Source organism: Episyrphus balteatus, chromosome 4, assembly GCF_945859705.1.
Source record: "Episyrphus balteatus chromosome 4, idEpiBalt1.1, whole genome shotgun sequence".
NCBI classification, from domain to species: domain Eukaryota; kingdom Metazoa; phylum Arthropoda; class Insecta; order Diptera; family Syrphidae; genus Episyrphus; species Episyrphus balteatus.
Window position 1 is genome coordinate 719,059 of NC_079137.1, and position 21,608 is coordinate 740,666.

The following is a 21,608-nucleotide window of genomic DNA, read 5'->3' on the forward strand; positions in this document are numbered from 1 at the left end:
CACATTGAAAACTTGTCAGTTTTGCATCAAAAATATACAAAACAATAGAAACAGCACTTTTAGTAATTATTTCTTTTTTTCCTCCTCCTTAAAGAGTCTAGACTCAAAATGTACATATACATTTTCCAAAAATTATTATTTATTACCATTTTCGAAAATTGATTGCTTTCCTAGACAAAATAAATAGCAGTCACACATATCAGAGAAGAGCGAGAGAAAAAACAGATAGATATGGAAATCAATCATAAAAATTTCGTCCTTAGCTTTTGCCAAAACATTGTCAACAAAAATCTAAATTAAAAGCAAACATGCTGCAATCCTAGTAAATGGCACACACACAGAGACACATGTCAGAAGTGAGATGAATATGATGATGATGATGGCGATGATGACAAAACCAAATGATAGGTGTACCTTGCACAGAGAAAAAGGAAGCATGCAGCTGCAGCAGCGTATAGAAGCTATTCGCTTTTAACAAGCAAATGAAAGCATACTATGCTCTATGCTCGTTCTATATAAAGCCACGCATATACGACCGTTATGTGTCCTTACTGTTAAGCCAAACAAATATCAGGTGCATTATTCACAGATGACATTTTCACTGGAACGGTAACGACAACAACAACAACAATAACAGAAACAGCAACAACAACTATAACAACGAGGACTCAGAGAAGACACTCAAAGGGTAAATCGAGGTTCCAAGAGCAAAGGTAATCCATTTCCCGGAGTCCTCTTGTCCTTATCCAAAAACCTAAAAATGAAACGTCGACATCAAGGATCAAAGAGTCAGAGAGGAAGGTTGTTGTGTGGGTGAGGTAGATATGAGGGTGTTGCAAGCTTATATATGAAAAACTTTTTTGTTTCGTGTCTTTTTCCTCTGATGCATATAAACTCTATATGCACAGGCACACATCTAGCAACAGAAGCAAAAGCTGAAGAAGACTCAAAACTCACTATTCTGTGTGCATTTGCAATGCCAAATCTGTGTGGCATTTAAACGGGATTTTGCTATATTGTTAGTTTAACACCACACGTAAGTAGTGTACACACACATCTTTATGGTGTTCAAATGTCAATAGGATTTGGCCAAATACCCGCATAGTGTGCATAACAGCACTCACACACACAGCACACTCCAAAGCCAAAGCATAAGAGACAAAATGCAACATAAATGCGTTTACCGTTTGGTTGTTCTATGTTTATATAGAAAATGCGATGGAATGGGTTGTTGTTTAGAAAATGACCCCGACCCCGACCCCAACACCGAAACTCAAACTCAAACCAAAATTTAGCCGTACGGTTCTTCCGATCTCTCTGACAAAACCACGGAATAAAATACCACCATGTTTTTCAATGGAATGGAAAATCAGAAAGGCCGCATTAGAGACGACCCGGCCTCTTCAATGTGGCATATTTGTTGTGTTTTAAGCTTTCCACATGCAAGGCTCTGGATTGCTATATTTTTAAAGGATCCACATCGTCATATACAACAGAACGCGACGTAATGGTTAAAGTTAGGAAGAGGCTCTGTAGCACGAAATGGACTAAGTGCAAATCCTTAAATAGCAGAACGGACAGATTCATATGGACAGGATCTAATTTACAATCCATGATGGGACAGTGCCACAACGACGGACAAACCTAGTACAAAAGCACGAACACGAGCACACGGACTGTAGGGCATTCATTTTATTAACGCGTGTTTGCCGGGAACCAAAGGGCACATAATTCTTGGATGCTGCAGGTATTTTTCGGCAATAAAGTTATATCTATGTGGATGATTGTGTTTTGTAAAGGTTGTTTCAAAAATATCTTTCAGTGTGGAAGGATAGGGAAAATTAAGTTTTGTAGAGATCAATTGTTATGACGGAGAAGAAATACAATAGGATAGATATTTTATATTATGTCCTGCTGTTGCGGTTGGTAGATTATTCAAATTGATAGTAAATTTGAATAGACTCAATATGAAGTTCTAGGTATTTGGTGAATGCGTCAGAACACTCTAAATCAATCAATAAACCAAATAATGGATAATGTTTTGTCTAGATAAGATAGATAGGCAGGATAGGATGACAGGTGAAAATAATCAAACAATAGAAAGGATATATGTATTTTTGGCACATAATGGCTTTGCGGGGTTGAATATAATTATAATTAGTCAGAAAATTGCAGTTTCTTAATATTTAAAGCGAATTTAAATTGAAAAAAGGGTGAATTTGGTTTGCAAATGAATGAATTTGATGAGCAAAATGGTGAAATGAATCTCAAAAATCTATAAAAATATACATACATATAACAAAATAATGAAAATATTAATTTTGTAAACAATACGTGTTAAATAATTATTAAAGGCAAATGCTCACAGGTGGTTAGTTTTAAAACTCTGTAGGCACACTTCTTTTTTGCGAATTTGGCTTATACTCTTTCATGTCGCAAGAACTTTTTTCGGTATCACTATTTTATAAAGAATCATATATGAAATTTGTGTAGAATTTTCCGAGGAATTTGAATATTGTATTCAAAATTCCAAAAAATTGTATTTTTACCCTTATAAAGACACTTTTTTGTGACCATTTTATTTTTGTCCTGCCAAATTCGCACCCGTGTGCCGACAGAGGGTTAAAATACATACTCCCCAGTTATAAAGGGTTAAAGATTTTCATGCAAAAGGTTGAATTTGGTTTGCAAATGAATGAATTTGATGTGCAAAATGGTGAAATGAATTTCAAAAAATCTGTAATTGGATCTTTTGTACTTTTTAAATATAATTTTAGAGACTTACACGTTTATATTTCACAAACAGCCGTCACAATGAAGAGAGATGTAAACTTTGAGTAAAAATGTATATCTTTTTACTCAGAAGCTAGTGAAATGAAAATAACTTTTAAACCAATTAATCAGAATTTAAAATATAAAATGGAAATTCCAAGGCTAATTTCTTTTTCTGGTTGTAAGCTAAATCCCTTTAACGATTTACCAAAAACAAGATACTTAAAAAAACACTACATAAAAAAAAAAAACAAAAAAAAAATATAAATACAAATTGGCTCACGAAATATAACACAGTGACATGCAATGAAAAGAATGCAGTATAACCTTCACAACTCACATATACCTACCTACAACAACGACGTGTGTAACCTGGTCAATTAAATATTTTCGTTGAATTTCATGACAATTTAAAAAACAGAAATGTCCCTCTACTGTACAATCCAATGCTGCACAATATAATCCAACACAACCCACAACCACTGGTATGTTGGTTTTTCGTAGAGTATTTTTATTTTATTTTAATAATAATATGTGTTGGTACATAAAAAAAACCAAGTCTTTATTTTTAAATAAATTGCCAGCAGCAGTATAGCAAGGTTTGTACTGCAGATATGGCATCGGGCAGAATCATTGCAATGTCAACGAGTTGCTGCTTCGTTAAAGCACATAATTAATGGTTTATGGCCTACCATCAATACTGAAATAGTTTAAATTTTATGAATTTTCATTTTTGACAAAAACAAAAAAAATTAATGAAAAGAACTAACCTAGTGTTAGTTCTGCTTTTTGTTTTACACATGACACGTGTGTATTAATTTTTTTTTAAATAAAAAATTCTTTCTAAAAAAATAAATGTTAAAATGAAAAATATAGTGGTTCTCTAATTCGAGAGAATTAGAATATTCGTGTTTATTTTTGAATTACTAAAATTTATGCCACAAAGGATTCATCAAATATTAAAAATGAATTTTTACATAATTTTTTTTTTGTATTTGGTTGAATTCCAAAAAAAAAAGAGAAGAATTTGTTATGACAATATAGCATGATGGTGAAGAATGCATTTCATTTTACATATTTGTTTACTTGCGCTTTTTTGTTTGTCGAAAAATTTAGTAAGAGTCTCAATTACTTAAAATATTTGTTTACGTACATAAATAAAACTGACGTTTTAGCAAAATAAATATGGTAGATTATAAAGTTAGAGCTCATTTTTCTCGGAAACTGCTCATATAATTTTGTTAAAAATATGTATTTGTGTTTACTGTTCATATTCTTACATAATGTAAAATAATTTTGTATTGAATCTTTTTACTAATTTAATTATTTTATACGAAAAACTAAAAAAAAAAAAAATATAGAAATAGAAACAATGCATTTATTAGACTTTTTTTTATATTACAGAATCTTGCAGATGCTAAAATATATGGTAAGTCCACTCATTTTCTTAAACTTGTTTACATTTAAAAAAAGCAACACCATATTATCCATTTTGTACTTGCTCTTTTGGTTGGGTTTGTTTAACTTAGAACGAGATAATTCTCGATATCCGAACCTAGTAGTTCAAGTTTTATAAAAATTTCAATTTGGTGATTCTAATTCGTGAGAATCAACAAGAACGAACATTTATTTGAAAAGACTTATGCATTTTTTGTGGAATCATTTCTTTGTTTGGAAAATTAAGTGTACTAATTATATATTAAAATGCAAAACCCTAAAAAAAAATATTTTTGGTAATAAAAGAAAGTTTTCAGGCTCCACTTCCATTTAAATGCAGAACTTTTTAATGTTTGTTAGTTAATCTTAGAGTTTGAACACCTCCATATTTTATCTTTTTAACTTTTTAAATAAATATTTTTGATTCATTTCGTACTCAACTGTCACTTTGACTTATACAAGCTGAAAGGCTCTAAAGATTATCCCTTATGATTGAGTTTCCACTCTCAAATTCATATGAAACAAAATAAAACAAATCAACTAGCTTCAAGATTATCCCCCACGCGCAAACCAAAAAATCCTAAAATATCTGCTAATGAACACTGATTTCAAAAATAGACATTGATTTAAGTTCAATTGTAAAAGTATTTTATATTAGACCATAACTTCAATGTTAAGGGAGTTAAAAAAGAAAAAATCAATGAACACAATCAAATCAGAGTTCAACAAGAAGAAAATTTCAAAAAAAAGAGGAAAAAACTTATTCTTCTACAAATGGTTTAAAAAGAAAAAAAAAAAACTCTTATAGGGGATTTACGGCTTCGTGTTTTTTCTTTTTTTGGTTTTCTGATAAAGGTAAGATATTGCTAATTTTTCCCTAGAATTTTTTTTTCTACATCTTTCTGATGGAGTAGAAAATTACATGTGGCCTTGTACAAAAGGGATTTTTACTCCTTGACGTCTTAAGAGTTGTTTATACACACACCCACACACTCATACATTATATTAGGGGTTTCAAAGTACTTGGTTCATATTAAATTTTGACTTATTTTTCGGTTTGTAAGTCTCTTTGATGTTTTATTATGATTTTTTTGGAGGATAATTCGTCATCTTTGATGTTGGTACTTTGGAGAGTATAATAAAACGATAGAGCATATGTTTGCTTTGAGAATATGTCCCAGACGATAACTATGGAAACATGCAAATTCATTGTGTTTGGTAGAAAAACAGAACTAGACTGGGTTTATTCTTTGTTCGCTATTTTTCAAAAAAGTACTTAATTATTAAAATTTTTACTTAAAATTTGTCAAATTTGTATTGTATCTTAAAGTTTTCAAAAAGTTCAATGTCCTTAAAAATATAAGCTTAACAAAATTCAAGGAAATTCCAAAATTGCATTTTGTTATTTATATAATTTAATTTATATAAGTATTGGAGGAAACCAAAGTTTTGGTACAAAATTCAAGAGAATTTTCCAATTTCAAAATCCTAAGCCATTTTACCCCAGATTTATACACACATATTTATATTAAAACATTGTTTCAGGATTCTAAGCATAACTCATATAACAATGTTTTTCGATTTCAAAAACAAACTCTATGCAATTAGCTATAAACCAATATGTACGAGTAAACAAAGGATATACTCATGAAGAACAATAACTATGGTAGGTTAGTTAGAAAAGCCTATATTTGTATATATACATAAGTTTAGTAGGAAGAGAATGTTTATATATATTTTATGAATTTTGTTCAATCTACAACTTATGTGAATATATGTAATTTTAGAATATGGATTTCAAACAATCGAATATAGAGAATCGGAATATTTACTCTTTAAATTGTTGTTTGTGTTTCCAATACCATAATGGAATATATCAATTCTCATAGTGAAAAGTGACCAATAACTGGCGTATGGTTTATTGACGATTTTATATAGATACATACATTATACATATACACGTTTATAAGGATATCCTTAGGACATGCCATCAAATATTTATTATAATCTGTGTTTTGAGTTACAATGGTATAATAACATTTTCTATGTGAAAGAGGCTTATTTCAAGAGCGTATCCATTTGTTTTTTAAAATTGAAAATATTAAACAAAATTATGTGAAACATAAACAAAAAAACTCTAAAGTCAAATTGAAAATCCAAAAACGAAATATCCTTAATCTATGTCTACCTAAATTGGTACAACCTTGAAATCGTAAGTGTATTTTTGTAAGAAAAAATGAGAGTTTTAGTGAACAAATTTCGACAACCACTTTTTTTTTTGTGTTTGTTACCTTATAACTTTGGACTGAGTGAACTAATTTTGATAATTCTTTTTGTATTAAAAAGCTGGTGGCTGCAATGTGGTCCCATTCAGTTCTGGCCATAGGAACTATTAGAAAAACCATAAAACCCAGTTTGATCCATGGAAGTCGGATCAACGGATTAAGAGAGTTAAGGACACTTCACAAAAGTGGATTTGTAGGTATTTTAAGTGTTTGATTTTTCAAAAAAAAAAAAAAAAAAATACCCATACTCTTTTTTTCTTGGTTTAAGAAATAAAAATCCAGAAAACGGTAGACAGTCCTTTATGAATCATAATACAAGTTTTTAAGCCTTGTCTTCTATTATTTGTGCAGTTATTGGTTGCAGAGACAAAACAAATCAAATTTTAAATAAGAAGGTCCCCATGGCGTATGAGTGACATTTTTTTAGATATATTTTTTTTGTTAAGAAAAAATATTTAAATGAGCAAATTTAAACTAAGGAGAGCGTATGAGTAACATTTTTTTTTTTGAGATTTATTTTTTAGGTAAGAAAAAAAATTTTGGTGAGCTATCTAAATATATTTTGCTTTTATTGTTTTTTTGTTTTTTTTTTTGTCATTGCTTTCACCTACTCCCTTTGCACATCAAATTCACCTTTTGTAGGTTCTTGAATACATTTTTTTCCAAGATATTTATTTTAAATAACTGTTTCGCAATTTGTAGTGATAACCATTATTCGAAATATATAATCAAAAATAATTTTAAGAAAATCTGCTCTTGCACCTTTTATAGTACGGACCTTAGTGGACTTCACAATGCAAAGCATGAATCCGGTCAAACGAATATGATTTAATCTAACTGCCTTATTGGAACAATATTTAGAGAATGTTGAACGAATTAATTATTATTTATACGCATTGTGGTAATGGATTCTTCTTGTTGAAATTTTGTTGCATATTTCAAAGAGCAAACAATTTTTGAAAAATCTTTCTAATTTTTAAAAAGTTGAAATCTAATCTTAAAGTGAAACTTAAAGTGGTTCATTGATTGGTTCTCTGTGTGAGTGTATGTGTGACTAAAAGCTTGCCTCCGTATTTTTTCTTTTTATTCTATTATATATTTGAACGTTTAGGCTTGTTTCCTTAAAAAATTAAATCAAATAAAATAGAAAGGAACTGTGTGTATGGTGTTTCGTTGAAGCGTTTTTGGTATTTTTGATGAAATCCCAGGTTAAAATGAATGGTGGAAGAATGTCGGTTCACAGAATGCCTTACGTAATCTCATCCTCTATATACCTGTTTTCTTCAATCATTTCTCTCTGTGAAGGAACTATAGTTTGCCTCGGAATGAAAATCACGAGAAATGAGGTCAGCTTTAGACCAGAATTCATGCGAACTCGAATTACCTTCTGTTTAGGATTCTTTTCTTCTTCTTGTTCTTCTTTCATCATCATCACAAAGATCATCATCATCATGCAACATGGATGGTTGATGGACTCTAAGAACGTTGTGTATTCATTCGTGTTTTTTGATTAGATTAGTTTTATGAAGAATTTCCCATTCAACAGCTTTGGACTTGGAGATGGATTATAATTGAAGGAAATGTTGGAATTCACTTTATATTGATGGATTAGTACGGAATTTTGGGCAGTGTGCGAGTAAAAGTAAAGAAAAACAAGAAGAAAAAAAAATAAACATTTGTATTCTCGAAATCTTGGTATAATTAATTTATACTTGTTTTTTTTTTTTTTTTTTTTTGGTTGCGAAAAACATAAACATTATACATACGAACGAATGTTTGAATGCTTAATCTTTGAATGATGTAGAATTTTGATGATGAATGCGGTCTTATGAGCAAAAGAAAAATACTAAGCATTCTAATTAGAAGAAGGAAACAAATTATATTTATGTTCAAATTTGATGGTTGGATATTGTTTTTGCCAATCTGAATGCATAATTCCTTTTTTTTTGATGAAATATGATTTCGCTATCAATGAAATTCCAAGAAGGCTTGTTTAATGGAATATATTATACACATTAAGAGGTTATGCCTTTAAGGTTTTTTATGCTAATGCTAAGCACGCGGATGTCTCTGATGGAATGGTGAAGAATCATATTGTAATAGAATTTTTCAAAAATGAAGGAATAAATAGGTGGTGTGTTGATTTAAAAGTTGTTATATTTGACAATTGACAGACAGTCAATATTAAGTTGTCCGACGTCAATAGTCAATAGTCAAGACTGAATTTTCTTTTAAAATGGTGCAATAATTGGTTGCAGGGTTAGGGTCGAAATTGTTTTGATAGTGAAAAAAAGTGCCCACTTTTTTTTCAATTTTGGCATTCTTTTCCCTAATCTTTCCGCTGCGTAAACTTTCAAATATTTTATGTAGAACATAGAGCCTTGAGTTTCGTGTTAGTCAAATGCTCTTATACACTGTTTTAATTAATTTGGTAATTGAATACAAATTGTTCAATAGGCAATGTTAAAAATGTTTAGGAAAATACAGAATTTTGGATTTCCAGAATTTTGAAATACAGAATAATAGAAAAGCAGAATTATGAAATACAGAATTATGTTCATACAGAATTCAGATATAGAATTTTGGTCATACAGAATTTTGGAATACAGAATAACGACCCGTCCCTTTGGTGGTTGCAATCTTCCCAGATATGCTTGAACCATCAGATTTCTAGTCACCTTATTGAAGGAATGAAATTGTAAAGCTGATAGTACGTAGTCCTGCTCTTCTCGAAATTTCCTTCTCAAAATATTGTTGAAAAAAAAACTCCCCTCGAATATATCCAATTACTTTTCAAACACTTAAGTCTTCTTGAGTGCAAAAATCTTCTACTTTCAAAGAAAAGAAAAAAATTAACTCCAAATTCATTAAATACACTCCTGCTCAAAATTAACGCACACTTTTTTTTTCTTTAGTTATACCCCTGCATCTTGTTTGAAATGGCTTTAAAATTATTTGTTGTATTTTTTTGTGTTTGCTTATTGTTTAGCAAGTCAGAAAAATGCTAAATTGCAACAGTATTATTAACCAAAAAAAAGATAAACCAAATTAAGCAATTCAAGGTCTGAAAACTGATATTAAAATAATTTTTGTTTTTTAAGAAAAAAAATTTTTAAAAATGGAAACGCGTGACAGTTCTTTCCAATAAATTTTTTCAATACTTGGCATTGTCTCCTCTAGCGCATATGGTAATTTGGAGTCGTCTATTCATTCCACGAATTAAGTTTTGAAGGTTTTGTTGTAACTTTTCTTTCACTGCAGTTTTCTGTTAATCAAGAATGCTTGGAGGTGGATTTCGGCCGCAAATGCATTTTTTCAACATTTCCTAGACATGTTCTATTGAATTTACATCCGGATATCTGTGTGGTCAATTCAAAGGTGGCACATTTTAATCATGAAGATATTCTCAAACCACTCTAGCATGCATTATCGTGCATCAGACTGATTTGTGGACCAAATCTAGGGGTGATTGGAACCGCATGCTGTTCGAGAATATCAGCCAAGTATCTTTGGGTACTTAAATTAGGTCTAGGAGATCTCACTAACTCCGTAGGTGTTGTGAGGCAGAGTTTACTCCATGAAAATGTATGACTCATCTCTAAAAGGTTCGCGGGTTGACAGATAGACTTCAGCATACCTCTCCAAATCTTCCCCACAAACATTTTATTCCATACCTTCAATTTAAGCTAACTCCTGTCTTATTTGAGAAAATAACCACGATACTGTGAGATAAAGTAATAGTAGGACTTTTTTGTAAAATAAATATGATGTGCGTTAAATTTGAGCAGGAGTGTATTTCTTTGAATAAATTTACCCCAAACTAAAAGATTTATTAGACCCTAATTTCTCCTAAGTAACTATTAAAATTTGATTTCTTCAAATCGATACAATTTTCGTATAAAGTTAAACCCTACAATAAATTACAATCTCCCTTTGACTGCGCAAACAGTCCTTTCGCATCCAATAAATTCACCAATTGAAATTCAAAAACATTTGCCCTAATGTTCACGTAAATAATTATCCACATAAACAGGTGCTCACTCCTACCTACAACAACAACAACTCCCCCTGAAAAAAAAACCTTGAAAATTGCTTGAAAAAGAGCCTATATCCCCTCCCTTTATTCGGCAAGTAGGATATATTATATACGACTTTAGCAACCCGAATGTAATATTACACCGTCAACACTTTAGTCCATCGTTCGTTGATTTGGAAGCAATTAATTACAAGAGTGGCAAATGTAACAAATGTTGTCTTGTAATTGAAGGCGTAGATGGAGAAATAGTAAAACCAGCACAGGAGACCTGTACGTACAATTGGGTGTCAGAAGTGGGATGTGAATACACAATTTCTATAATAAAATGCAAATAGGAAATAATCAAAAGGAATTTTGTTTGGGAGAATGAGAGAAACCTTCTTGAGTTTTTGGTTAACTTTTTGAGAAATTGAAGTAATTATCCGCATATCCGGTGGATATGGCAGACGAGAGGCAATTTCAAATGGAATACGCGTCATTTAAAAATATCAGCAGCATCAGCTCCTCCTTAAAACTGGATACCATTGCTTTTGTAAATGTAATTTGAGATATTTGATAAATGAATTTAAATTAGAGCCTAAAAGGCTGCAAGGAGAATGTAAAATATATCTTTCGTTTTATTCATAGGATTAATTGGCATCATTTTGTTAATTTTAAATTGAATATTTTTTTTTGTTGTAGTTGTTGTTGTGTTGAAAGAAATTTTTTAAGTAGCTATTTGACGTGTGTCTTTTATTATTTCGCAAATATCGCTGTAATTTTCATGATTTTATAAATGCAAATTTCACACAAGACCTCAAAACCCTCAGAACACACACAGTCTTGTCATATTTATTTGGTTGTTGTTGTAGTTTTTCCTTTAACTCCTTGAAGGTGTGCTTGCAAATTCAAGCAAATCTCAAAAAAGGACGAGAAAAAGAATATCAACCTACCAAACTGAGAAAGGCATCATCAGAAGCTCTAAGTGACACTCCTGTTTGTTGGTAGGTAGGTGCTTTCACCGTCTTCGTTTGCCACATTTGCCATAGCAAAAGACTTTGCTTACATAAGGGAATATAGAATTAAAACCATCAGAGACGACGAACGAAGACGACGACACAAGACGCAAAGCATTCACATTCACAAAAGTCTCATTTTGAACCTGTCTTTTGTTGTTTGGCAATGGAATATAATTTGACAAACGTGTTGTTGTTGTTTTTTTTTTTTTTTTTTTATTTCTAACTCTGAATATGATATTTTTGTAAATTTTTGTAAATTGTTGCAATATTACGTGTCACTTTTGCTGTTTGTCATGAAAAGTTTTTATTTATTTTTTTTTTTTGTTCTTCTTTTATTTATTTTATTTTAATTTAACCTTATTAGAAATTCAATGGGTTTTGTGATGAATTTATTCTTGAATTTCTTAAAACGTGGTGCGGTCCCATTAGGGAAATCTTTTTTGATACAATGATGAGAGGGTTATTGTGAAATTTTATGTTTGTGTTTTGAGAAAATTAAATGTTAAGTGAATTTTTGTTGGTTTGCAAATTATCGTACTTTTAGTGCAAGAAAATGGAATGATTTGTATACCTACTTATTTTTTTTTTTTTTTGGATTGGTACACAAAGTTTTGAAATTCTTTAAATAAATTCTTTAAATAAAACAAATTGATTCGAAATTGACTTTGAATTCTTAGAAGAATGTTCGCACAGGTTTTTTTCTTACTCTCTCATTTCATAAATAAAAAAATAATTCCTGGAACGCGTCCGTTTTTAAATGTTTTAATGTTGTTTTTTTTTTTCTTACTCATCGCCCTTATAATGGCCAAAAAAGTTATAACAAAGTATTCCATAACATGTAAATACGATAAACTGCAAAACCTATTCTAGAGTTTAGAAGTTGCAAGCTTAGAACAAAAAAAAATATATACAGAATGAAGCATTATCTTTTTAATTAACATTATCTTTTTCTCAGAATATTTTCTTTTTAAGTCTCACACGCTCCATACATTTAATTAAGAGCTGTGTTTCACGTGTATTTTTAATTGAACGGAGAATTCTTGACAGCATTTTTATTTTCTTGTTAATTAGCCTTAAAATGTACAAAATAACTTATACCAAGAATTTCTGATTTTAAGATTATTGGAGTAAATCAATAAAACAGGAACATAATACAGAAAAAATACTTCATGTGTTATAATATTATTTAAAAGCCCAAAATCGTTGTGTTAAAACAGGGACTTAAAAGAAGCTTTAAAGAGACAAATTAAATTACTGTTTGTTTTAAAAAATTATATTGTCAAAATAAAAAATTATATTGTCAAAATAAAAACACAAAAATCCAAAAAATGTAAAATAATAATTTAAGCATTAGTCACTTTCTTGAGATGAATAAGGACATGCGGGGAAATGTAATACCTGTCTAATGAAAATTTAAGTTCTCCCTTGAAAATAAACTTGAAAAAACAAAGTCACATAGGTCAAGACGTGATGTTGGTTTTTTTGCGAAGCTAAAGCATGAGCACTTAACAAGAAACATATTTTACCTAAGTTTCATTTATCCTCTCTCTCTCAGGTAAAAATTAAATTTATTTCCATAATTTGTTTTGTTTCCGCATTTGCTTATGAAGAAACAGAGAAAGAAACACCATTAAATGAGGTTAAAAAAAAGTCTATTTTTTTTTCTTGCCTTCATAATTTTTGACTTTGAAAAAGTTAAAAAAAAAAAAAACAAACAACAACACTTCACTTTAATACGCGTAAAATGTAGATACATAGCTTTGGCCAAAGTGCAAAAGTTTGTTCAGTAAAATGAGACGAAGAAGAAAAAAAAATCCGACTTCCCTCAGTCAAGATTGATATTAACCGAGCCGAAAGTATAATATACTTTTATAAGAGGAAAAAAAAAACAACAAGTGCAGCCTTTAATTTAAACAAATTGCGGAAAAACGTATTTGCTTTTTATTCATTACAAGTTACAAGGATAACGTAGCGTAGAGTCATTTTTGTTGTTTTCTTTTCTTTTTCTTTTTGTCCTTGCCATGAGATGATGTAATGATGACGAAGAGAAGGAAAAGAGGAGAAATTTATTTCTTATTCTCTTTCAAAAAATGGATAATGAACCATCACATCATCATCATCATCAGCCACCACCATCCTACTCTTGTGTAAGACACACAATGATATCCTTATAATATTGTCTATATGAGGTGTTGTAGGTGTCTTGTAGCATTTTATTGAACAAAAATTGGTAGAAAAGTCGTTGAGGCCGTCTCTTCAAGGAAGGATTGAATACACCTTTGTTAACTGTGAAAATCCTCTCCTTTTTGTGCAAAGAAAAAGGATTTAAGCGTGGGTCGTGCTTGAAATTGCATTTCAACACATCATTCATATCCACACTGACACCTTTCATGGAAGTTTCTTTTGATCCAGACAAATGGCAGGATTTATTAACTCAAACTTACAGCCTTATAGCCATTAAAAAAAAAAAATAAATTCCTCATCCTTTGCAGGATGATGGTGAATTCGCCATAAAATCGTTTTCTGCCAATGGTGTAACTTTTACGCGAACACTGTGTTCTTTTAGTGCTGAATTGACACCTCTACCTGGCCTGGAATTTGAACCTATAATTCATATACTTTCTCTGCTATAGTCCTCAATATAATTGAAGGGAAGAAGAAATAAAATTTTAAAAAATAAAAAAGGATAAAGAAGGAAAGGAGCAGGAGACATCACGCGACGTTATATATCCACTCTCAACAAAAGAAGTTCTCCTCGCGAGTTATTCGATCGAATAATTTTCCAAATGACGGGTTGCAGGTGTTCAAGCTTGCTATACTCCAACTCCTACTTCTGTTTCTATACTCATTCCCATTCCCTATTATAAAGCCTGCAGGTGAGTAAATTTATTGGAAAAGTATCACAAGTAATTTAAAGTTACACAAAGTGGTAGAGAAGAGTGTTGGAATAAATTCGATTGAATTTGGGTTACCTACCTGTTTGGTTGTAAAAAGTTTGAATATTACAATGAAAGCATATCCTTGCCTGTTTTTTATCCTAGAAAATTGGCTGGGGGAATGAAGATAGGAAAAGATTGGTGATGGTTGAAAAAAAAGGCATTGGCTTTTCACTACAAAAAAAAAGTAAGGTCATATAGTATGAAAAATGAAAACACGTCTGCAATCAATCTTTTTACACTCTCTTCCTCTCGGCTTCAAGCTCATTGATCATGAATGATTGCTCTGTAAATTTTAACCACAGGTTTTAGGCTGGTTTTTGTTGTTGGTAGGACACTTTTCGATATGATCGATAAAAAACGGTTGTCAGGCGAGGAGGGAATATATTTAACTACGATGCTGAGTATTCAATTTAACGCAACATCTGTTGGCGGTAAGCTTTATTATTTGTTAGCTTTCAAATCTCTCTCAATAGATTGAATTGATTGGTGTAGCTTGATAAATGAGCTCATTTACATACTCTGGAATGATAGAGGAATCATTTATTGAAGGGATTTTTTTGTTGTTGTTGGTATGTTTACCTTTTTATCTCTTTTTTTTTTGGTACAAAAAATTAAGTACCTACATGCTTTGAGATAGGAATCAATTCAGGGATTTTACGTTTTGTTGTTGTTTGGAATTTATTGAAATAAATCAAATTTGGTAAACCATTTTAGCATACGGAATTCGTGTGTTGAAATTTAATAGAACAACGAATTTGAAGTGATTTTTCAATTTTGTGTGAGGTTACTTTAGAATAAGGCTTTAACATCCACGTTTTACGGGTCACATTAGGTCTTTTAAAGATTTAACATCTACGCACGAGAACAAAAGTCTTCTGGAAAGAATGTATAGTTCTTAAAAGAATCATAGCCTAAAATTCAAACTAAGAAAAGTCTTGACTGAAGGATTCTATACAAATTTTCGAGTGTTAGAAAATATCCACAAAAATCGAGATTATCTTAGTAGTACAGGTAAAATAGTACATAAAATCAACAAATAAAAAAAAATTGTTACACTCGTGAAACTTAACCAAAAGTTTACTTTTGGGATGAGAACCAAAAAATTTCCTTTTTGGGACCAATTACAGATTTTACTGTCTCTTAGAAAAAAAAACACCCTTTCACCTAAAATTTTTTTTATAACAACTCTTTATTCTTGCTTTCTATCCAAAATTTAACGTATTTACCAAATTTCACTAAAAAAAAACAACCTTTCAACATGATATTCTTATAGAAACTTAAGATTCTTGTTTCTAATCTCAAAAGTAACATAATTGCTGAATTTCAATAGGGTACCACTAGTATTACACACTTTTTCTTTGGTGTAACATTTTTATCCCAGTTTTTGTGGTATTAATTCCGAATTTCATCATTTCTTTAGAAAAAAACACCCTTTCAATCAAGATAATTTTTTAGACATTTTAGATTCTTAACTCTTATATACGAAACAAAAACTTTTTCACGAAGTTTAAAAAATTAATAAAATTCTTATCAACTGTTACGCTACCTTTCTCACACATAACTCAACCCATCAAAAAAACACCCTTTCACACAAAAATATTTTTAGAAATATTATGAATCCTTTGTCTCTGCTTTATATAAAACTTTCATTCCGAATTGTATTAACTTTATTTCTATGTCATTAGATTCATTTTTTTCACTACATTTTTGATATTCACTCCCTCTTATCCGCAAAAAAAACAACCTTCCGTCCAACTTTTTTTATAGACTTTTTTTATCCTTGGTTCTCATCCCAAAAGCAAACTTTTTGACAAGTTTCATGAATGTAACAATTTTTTTTTAATGCCTATTTTACCTCTCTAAAGTTGATTTAAATAGCGATATCTTCTAAATGATCAGTCGGAAGAAGAAAAATGTTATTGTTTTTTTTGTAAAAAATTGTATGATTTACAAGTTTTTCATGTAATACTTTTTGAAATCTTTCCGTTTCAAAAATATTTTCTAAATATCCATATTTTCCACATTTCACTATAAATAGTGACTAATTTTCAGCATCTCTTTTTACATAATTTTTACACAATTACATAAAAACAGAAATATCCTATTTAAAAATTGAAATATTTAATATATAAAATCTAATTAAAATTAAATTAATTTTTACTAAACGAAAAAAAAAAAAGACAAAAATGTAGTTAAACTATAATGAGATTCTTTCTTTCAATGAACACCTACTTTGTATTTGAAATTATAGCTTCTCGTTTATTTTCAAAGCATTTGCTTAAGTATAATCTTAAAATAGTTTCTCTCACGCCATAAAACATAATTAAATGCACATCAGTGGGACAATCCGAGTGAAACATAAAACCAACCAAAAAAAAAAAAACTTAATTATATTATTTTGTGTTTTTTTTTTGTTTCCTCTTTTTGTTTGCATTCACTTTTGTTTGCATTACATGCTAATGAGACATGGAAACGAGTTGGTTTTATATGTTTTTTTTTTTGTGTTTCTACACCAACACCTACAACATATCCCGTTTCTAAAAACCTTATACCCTTCAACTTTTCTAGAAATAAAATAAAAAAAAAAAGAAAAATAGAAAAAAAAAAACTGCTTTTGTTTTTTTATTCCTAGATGCGTATACGTACTTATGTGTTTTTGTGTAGATATAATAATAATTTCAATTGTTCCAACACTGACCCGTCCTTGAGAATAAAACAGCAGCAAGCAAAATTTTATGTCATAACGCGCACCAAGAGAACTCAGCAAGCACCAACGAACGAGCGCACCCACACAATTTTGGATGATATGGTCGAAGTGTTTTTTGCCGGAAAATGTCATTTGCTATAAATTGTATTGTCTTATTATTATTTGCACATGGATGCGTTCAAATTATATCCTTAATGGTGGAGGGGCGTGGGGAGAAACTGGATGTCCCTGGCAAAAGGAAGCCACAGGAAATGCTTCGAAAAACAAGAGAATACTAAGTTGACAATGACATACCATAGCTCTATTCTAGAGAGCATATCATCAGTATTATTTATAAATATACATACACATGTATTTTTGTATATATAAAAACAAATACAAAGACTTAAATAGCATTTTATCATAATTTGGAAACGGAAGTGGGATGCTGAATGCTGTCATTTGAATTCATAGGGTTTGCCAAAAGTTGGCCACAAATATTATATAAGTATATTTTATACACAAACAAACAAACCGGATGTATTTCAGTATAATATTTTCTCATAAATTTATATTCTTATGTGTGTGCGTATTTTGGGCTGTGTGTATGTATGCGTGCGTATATATATATTCTCTTATATTAATTGAATCAACGGTTGGACAGCATTTTTGTTTCGTTTTATTGCAGGAATATTTATTTTTGAGCTCTGTGAAGGACGAACAAGCTTTGGGATATAATATTTTCGCTATACGCAATCAATTTAAAAACATCCCACAATTTATTTAAAATTGTGGGGCTGAAAATGAATATTCATATTTATAAATACATTTTTTGTGCATTGTTTGTTTATAGGTTTTTTTTTTTTTAATTTTCCGAGAAATTTATAGTCATTTTGTTCAGTTTAAAAGTTAAGTCTTCTTGTGGTTTAAGTTTTTATTTTTAGTTGTATTTTAAATGAAATGTTATCATTATCTAAAGAAATTCGCACTTCGCTAGCTCAGAATCATAGGTTTGTATGTATGCAGACTTTACCATTAAACAGACTCTTCTGTTGGGTGAGGGTCTTAAAAGCAGAAACAAAATCACGCTTTACCAGACGCATCGTCGCGTTACGTCACGCTTCTGTCACTTTGACTTCGAACAGCTGATTGAAACATAAAATCTGCTGTAAAATAAAAAAAAAACAGTCACTCACGAAATTATTGGGTCAAGTCTTTATTTTGATTTAATTGTGGAAAAATGAAAAATTATATTAATGTGTTTAAAAAATGCATAGAAATTTGTTTATTCTTTAATCCTAAGTTATAAAAACAAAAGCAATCAAAATAAATTGTTTTTTACCAGTAAAACTCAGTCTACAACATCATTAAATTATTTTTGTTTTTAATAAATAAATTGTTTTGATTTAAAATATCTCGATGTTGTTTTTATGTGCAACATCTATAAAGAGAAATTAAAAAACACACCTAGTTTTGCAATAATTTATTTTTTTTTATTCACATTTGGCACAATAATTATGTGGGTGACTGTAACTATGTCTGATAAATGTCAGAAAGCGAGCAAAAGTTCAGCCTAGTTGAACTTTTGCTCGCTTTCTTACGTTTCCTTACGTGTGTCAAAAAAAGAGTACGTAGGAAAAGCGTCATTGTGAGAGGTTACACAGATTTCGTATGGTTGAACTTTTGGCAGTTGTCAAAATCGAAGGCAAAGCGTGATTGTGTTTCTGCTTTAAGTGTTTTTGTTGGGAGAGAAGGAGAACAGGAATAATTTAAAGTGGTTACCCAAGTTCTTAAAACGTGTGAAAAAAAACGTTTTTTTTGCACAGGTCTTTCAGGTGTTTAGGTGCGAGAAAAGCATCTGTCATGGGTGTTTTTGTAATCAGGAAGACGAAGTCAACAGAATACAACTAATTTTAAGTGCATACCCCCAAATGTTCAAAACTAATGTTTTTCAGTCAATAGGTACATACATATGTATGTATTTTTTTCCAAAACCAAAAAAAAAACAATATTTTTGCTGTTTTTTGGCTAAAACTTGAATCTCAAATGCAGTTTTTTCTTTTTTTTTTTAAACCAACAGTGTTTTTAAATTTATGAATAAGACGATAATGCATAGAATTTGTCTTCTAGCTTATAAAGTGAAGTGAGAGGGCGTTTCCTCTTGACCCAACAAAATAATCGCTTCTTCCATGGCTTTTCGATCAATCTTTTTATTTTCTCATTTTTTTCTACTTTTTATTTTTCTGTCCTATGAATTTTTTCATGCTGCAGCACATACCTACAATGCAGAGAAGCAGACGACAACATTGTAGGTATATTTTCTCCTCCTTTGTGGATAGTGGTTAACATTTCCTCTTTTGAATAGGCCAAAAGGACTGTATAGTACCAAACGAGTAGTGTAGTATCAACGTATCCTCTACGAGAAGGTACATTTTATTCAAGTTTAATGGAATGGAATAAATTGTTAGTACACACCCATGACTTTATAGTAGAGCAATACAACAAAGTAAAAAAAAAAGAAAGGATAATGATGATTTTTTTTTCTTCCTTTTCAATACAAACATACATTTATGCAAAATAAAATTCGAAAAAAATGGGAAAAAAAAACATTCAGTAAAACAACCAATTTTTTTTTTTACATTAAATCTACATCGACAAAAACGCGCAGAAAAAAAGGGTAATTTAAGGATTCTCTTCAAGTAAATTCATAGAATTATCCGTTATCATCCATTCAAGTAATTAGAGTCCAATCGATTTAATGTTTCTAATGGCATAAGTAGGTATCCAATACCTCTCAATCTGACAAAAAAAAAATAACCAGCATAAAAAAAAGGTCCTGATTATCTTTAAGGATTCGATGGTTTAACTTGGTTTTTCACGAAATTAAAAAAAAATAGGAAAAAAAAAACCCATACAATCCAATTTTTTGTTTAAATATTTTATGTAGGTATATAAGGATTTTAAGGGTAATTTGTTTATTTTTTTTTATTTCATTCGCTTCCTTTTTTTAAGATAGAAACCAATTTAATGAAGTCCATTTGCTTGAATCTTGAAAAATATCATTTTTTAACGTATCTCTACCTATCTCTCTGTTGGACATGAATAAACAGCAAAAACAAAAACCATTGAGATGTTCTTAGGCACGTTCGAAGCAATCAATAGGGTATAATAGAATAACTCGTAAAAAGGGACGAAATGAATGATTTTGATGAGGTTAGGTATAAATATTCTAGGATTTTGTATAGTTAGGTATTCAGATTTAATTCAATTAAGTGTGCGGAAAAAGTGAAATTTTATTCGAAAACAATTTTTTTATGGATCTGTGTAGCATCAAGAATATTAGCATTAACTGTCAATAAACATGAGTAACTTTGAACTTGAAAGTTTGAGAAAAATATTTTTGTTTCAATCGATTTTAAAAAAATTATTGTTAAAAACTGTTCTTTAGTTCAAAATATATATAATTCTGAAAATGTACTGATATCAAGTATAAGAAAAACTGTAGCTGACTATGAAATCTTACACGGATCTACCCTCTTTAAAATTAAGAACCCTAACCGTAGTGACAGTTCAAATGAAAAATAAAAGAAAGAATACAACATTTTTAATAGAGTGTAAGAAAACCATTCATTTGATGTCTCACTCGATAGTTTTGGAAGTAATTTTTAAAAATGTTGATACTATTTTTCGAAAATTAAAAAAAAAAAGATTTGTAATTTTTGTAAGAAAATTGAAACGCCTTTTTACTACAAACTTACTTGGTCTTGTTTCTTCTGAAAAAATTCAATTGAAATCCCAATCGGAAATTCCTCCCATTTTCCAAATTTTCTTTATAAATTGATTAGTTTTCTTTCAAATCTGTTCACCTTTCAAGGACTCGGTTATAAGCCCAAGAAAAAAAAATGAACCTTTTCTCATATAAACATAATTTGTAATAAATGAAATATAAAACTTTTCATTTCCCTTACTCCATTTGTTTAAAAAAAAATCCTTATTTCCTTCTTGATTTTTTTTTTGTTCTTCATCTAAAGCTGTAAATTAATCTTTTTCTTCATTAAAATTGCATTAAAAATAAACCTTATTTCATACTATTTCCAAGTCTTTTAATTTTCTTTTCAAACTCTTTTTACCAAAAATTTCTCACTTAACAACAAAAAAGGGTTAATAATGTTACAACAAAGTTTATTATTATGCTCCAAAATCTTCATCTTCTTCTTCTTTACACAATAACATAGAAGAAAATTTTTAAATTCTAAAATAACTCGAACAAACCCATGATTATGGTTATGAGATCGCTATGCGCGCTATATATTTCAAAAACTCATCTTTCTACGAAAAAGGTATAAGGTAAGGGTATGTACCATGTATCTTCTTTCTCCTTTATTTACCAGCAGCCCAAGAATTTAATTATCTACTTTCTTCCTAAAAGTGTTCGCATACTTGGGAGCCCGTTTT

General features: G+C 30.1%; 1 long non-coding RNA gene across 1 annotated transcript in view; it reads left to right on the plus strand.

Moving 5' to 3' along the window:
* LOC129918222 (uncharacterized) overlaps positions 1-21,608 on the plus strand; it is a 67,701-nt gene that overhangs the window by 31,232 nt on the left and 14,861 nt on the right. The window contains exon 4 of the long non-coding RNA XR_008772934.1: positions 4,177-4,201. This is a non-coding gene — a long non-coding RNA (uncharacterized LOC129918222). The remainder of the gene's footprint in view (positions 1-4,176; positions 4,202-21,608) is intronic.